The following is a 5,085-nucleotide window of genomic DNA, read 5'->3' as shown; positions in this document are numbered from 1 at the left end:
TTAGTGTTGAAATTTTACAACAATGGAGGTTTCTGGGGTGATGAATTTTGGATTACGACGGATGGGTTGGAACGTGAACTCACGCTGGAGTTAATATCGAATACATCACATATTCCAATAAACTCTGATAGTCCAACTCTGTTGTTGTCAGAATATCCGACTACGAGGGACTTAATGTTTGGCACGCTTCTCGAGGGAGAGTACAATGATGACTTGAACTGCGTGTACCAACACTCGCTCAGACGAAACCAACTAGCTGTCACTCAATGGCTGGCTTGCAACGTCATTGGAACTTCAAAGACGTTTGACGTGAACAAGACATTCTTGCACCTGCTGTGGATCCTCCAGGAGAAGAAACACACTTTCTGTATGGTCCATTTCCTGGGCCATGTTCTTACGACTGAGTCAAACAATTCGACTCCTCTTGCTATACTTGTTACTCAGCTTATGTTTAACTTAGGATTCCAGTCCGCTACTCCTTTCATTCCAACAAGGTCTTTTGAGAATTTTGGAATTTTCGAGACTTGTGTTCTGGACCACTGGGACCCAATAGCTCGAGATGATATTGAGCTTGATAACGTACCTCCTCCTCCCCCTTCACCACCCGACTGTTTTAATGAGGCTACCATGCACCGAATCAACACTCCCATGGAAGCCTTGAGACACATGAATACTAGTATACGCAGGATGTTTCTTCATCAAGAAGAGATGCTTACTTTCCAAAATGACTTCCAACAAGAAATGCGCAATCGCCAAGGCCGTTTCCAGAGAATGATGATGGCAAATCAGCGGCAATTTCAAGATCAATTGCTTTCTGATCTATAGGCCACATTCCGGACTAGTCATTTCGGCCCGGAAGTTAAGTTAAAATGGCCCGGCGTATTTAAAAAACCCGGGTTCATCTTACGCTAACCCGTAAGATTCCCAGTAGCTGTTTATTTCCCTTGGTTTAGAAATGACTATGTCATTTATTTCCCTTATGCATTGCATTTTTAGTTCTATTGTGATAAAAATATTATATATCGGTTGATTTCTCATAATTTTGTATCTCCGGGCCGGGTTTGAATGAGAAATTACTTATGTTATGCAATTATTGTACTTTCTTCCTCGATGCATTGGGCCTACTATCAAAGCCCAACGGTCAGAACCCAACGGACTGATCCAAACGGTCAGAAGCCCAACGGTCATAAATCTAATTATAAATACAACTCTCATTTTTCACCTTCACTCATCCCTTTCTCTCACTCTTCACACTTCACACACAAATTCTCATTTTCTTGATCATAATGAATCCAATCGAAATTATGGGAAAAAGGAGCAACGCGAATGGGCTATCACAAGATTAGTGATAACAGTGTTTATCATTATTCTCCTGTCACTCATGCATAACATGATCCATAACATCTAGATCTATGTAACCATTTTTTTTTTCTGAATTTTTATTTTGTATATTAGTATGGTGTGTTAAATAATTCTCACACATTTGTATGCGGTTTCACGTATTAAATGGAGAAGTTTAATATTAAATATTTGTGTATATTAGTTGTCTTTTCCTCTCTAAAAAAATAATAATAATAAAAAATAAAAAATAAAAAATAAAAACATAACAAAGAAAGACCATCCAAAACTCACCAAATTAATTAATTGATACTCATGTCTTTTTCAGAGAAGACCACAAGCTACAAAGGTGCAGCGTAACACTTGTCACACATGCACTTCGATTATTCTATCCATATGCTATTACTGAGGTCTGATAATCATTTCTGAAATTATGTGTAAGTCTAACTACCTTGTGAAACTTTCCTCCGTATTTTCTAACATTGAAACATCTTATTAATTGTTTTTAGAAATCTGACATAACAAGACTTACTATGGATCCCCATTGTTGTTGTTCATAATCACATGGGTCATTAACTACACTTGGAATCCAGATTGGTACAGACTCATAGATTGGCTATAAATCTCTTCTTTTTCAGCCATTCTCATTCAAACAATTCTCACTATCCTTCCCTCAGTAATACTACCAATGGATCAACTAAGAAAAATAATGCCCGAGAAAGACTACCTAAAAGTTTTAGAAGATGGCCGGTTTTATCCTTATTTTGACACCGAAATAATATGTCGGGGATGGACGCCTCTTCTATATCATTCAGCAGTTTCTTATTCCCAAGAATTGGTTTTGATGTTCTACCAATTTATAGAGCCTGAGAATGGAAAATTCTACTTCAATGCTTATGGACGACGATTGGAATTGACTAGGGAAATTATCTCCGACATACTTCAAATACCAATGAATACCCAGGAGTGCCTTTTTCCAGAGTCATCATTTTTGATTACATCAAAAAGTTTACTAAGAGCTACCATATCTTATGGCGAAGTGGGAAATAGACATCACGTTGTTCTTCAGCGCTCTTTGAAACAGAATCAACGAGTCGTGCTCCACTGGTTGGGACACAATGTGATCGGTACATCTCACCAATCAGAAGTCACAAAGACTCAACTTCACCTACTTTGGATTTTGCAGACTCAAAGAGATGATTTTTGTCTAATCCAACACCTCTGGAACGTGATCACCAGGAAAACAAGAAGGTCAGCACCTCTACCTCTACCCACTTTAGTCACGCAAATTATGATGCGTTGGGGTTATCCAGTCATTTCTCCAGAAACACCACTTCAAAGAGCACATATTAGCGTACTCCAAACATACTACTCCACTGGTTTTTGGACTCCTGATACTCTAACAGATGAACAGAACGACCCAAGCTCAAACCCTGACCGTTTCTTTGATGAAAATGCCATGCTAAAGTTTTTTAACCCCATGGAAGGCATTCAATTTCTTCATCACGGCATACGGGAACTACACGCTCGTCAGAATATCATCACTACAACTCTTAAGGATTTCCAAGAACGTCAAGCAAAGCATGATGTTGAATAGGAGGAAATATTGGAAAATCATTCTCGGTCCTTACAGAATCACGCTCTCCTTATGGAGAATCAAACTACACTCTATGCTAGCCAAGGGGACATTCAGATGCAGCTCGGCCAACAAATGGAAGAACTAAACAGTCTGGTGCACGATATGCGTCTCCAAGATCAACATAATAATTCATAATATTCTAATATTACTAAGTCAATAAATAAATAATCGTATATGTTATTACATTTTTCGTCGTATTATGAATTTTGTCTTACCTTTGTGTCTTCTTTTGTATGAAATGCTTAATAGGATTGTCATCATTTGCGTTGTGACTAATATAATTTAACATGTGCTTACAGGAGGGTCTATTCTCTTACATACTCATTTATCCATCCAGTTTGCCTTTGTCGTTACCTATTTCTTTACTTCATCCACTATGGCATCTTCATCAATTGCATCTTCATCAAACATGGTATCTCCCAAACTCATTCCTGAGAAATCCTTTCGATTCATCTTTGGATTCCAATACCTATGGCCATCTTTTCCATGACTACATTACAAACATCGAGTGGTCTTCCCTAATTCTTCAACGACCAAACTTATTCTCCGAGTTTGGTCTGCATACTTTTATATGCTAATATGGAAGACACACCAGCATTCAACCATGCATGGTTTCTACTTACACGGTTCACAATCCAAGTTGGTGACACACCTCACATCTTTTCTAAACAACAACTTGCCCTAACTTTGGATCTTCCATACCACGAACCTGCTGCATCATGGCATTACATCTATCATAATTCTTACCGTTCCTTTCAGTGGCAAGCATTTTGCGACTCTTATGGTGATGGTCTTGAGATTAAAAGAGAAGGAAATGGCCATGTGCCATGGCGTGACATCACCATTCCATTAGCAAGCATGACCATGAACATGGGGACTGCGATGTTATTTGTTCCCCTGAACATTATGGGAGATTGGCATTTTTCTACTGCCAATGAGGCTGCCTGCGTCGTCTTCAGTGCACTGGCTCAAGGTCATACATTATTTAACATCTTAGGTTGTGTTAGCTCCAACCTGAAACGAGCTCACACTTTTCAGGATCAGTATATACTTTTACCGGTCACCGCTTGCCGAATCATGAAAACGCACTTCCCAGAGTTTGCAGCTACTTTTCATGATTGGATCAAGGTAGATTCTATGTGCCCGGCAAACAGAATCATTCGTTCATTGAGGTTTCGGCAATGGAAGCGTCCCGCTCGGTACCTGAGGCATGTTCGTTGTTACCCGAAGGATGAAAATATGAAGAAACATTTGAGGAAATCTGGAGACGAAGAATGGGCAGAAATTTGGCAGACTATTATCTTTTGGCGCGATGCTAAGGAAATGCATTTCCTTAAAGAGGACGCCAGACCTTCACATCCTGCTGGATGGTAAACTTGAGCTTGCCATTGTACATATATCTAGCTAAACCTTATGTTTGGTGTGCTATTGTTTTTCATGTTTCGTATGCTATTGTTTTCATTATTTCGTGTGTTATGTTTAGTGTGCTATTGAACATTTTATTGTTCTTTCTGAATAATATATTATGTTCTCCAACCTTTCTGTTTCAACAATCTAGCCCTAATTTTGCTCACGGTTCTCAGGTACTTTCTCTCTTTAATTATTGATACTTCGAGGACTAAGCATCATTCTGTTGGAGGTGCTTTAACCCTGTAGCAAATATTAGGCAAATTATAACCTGTATATAGTTTTTATTTTCATGTTAATAATAATTGTACTTAGTGACAAAGTCTTGTTTCCTTTTCAATGATGAAAATTGTCTAGAAATCTCACATTAGTATCCGAATTAGGATTTATTTTTAAGAAACTTAAGATAATACGTATGCAATAGTTTATACATCTTTTCATGAACATTCATGTACTGAGTATCATCGATTATACATAGCAGTAAGTTTCTGGAACCAACGGTTAGTTACTTAAACTATAAATCCTATGAGAATCTAACCAAAAACCTTGACATGAGTGATTTGTGTGTGATGACATAGAGGAGTAGTTTTCCCGATTAGAGAAAATCACGCATCTACTTACTTGATCACCACCCGAACCCTAGGCGAGAATTTAGGCCATCTTTGGATAGACATAGCTAAAAATTCTTACCTGATACAAAT

Source organism: Coptis chinensis, chromosome 3, assembly GCF_015680905.1.
Source record: "Coptis chinensis isolate HL-2020 chromosome 3, ASM1568090v1, whole genome shotgun sequence".
NCBI lineage: Eukaryota > Viridiplantae > Streptophyta > Magnoliopsida > Ranunculales > Ranunculaceae > Coptis > Coptis chinensis.
This window is presented reverse-complemented; position numbering follows the sequence as displayed.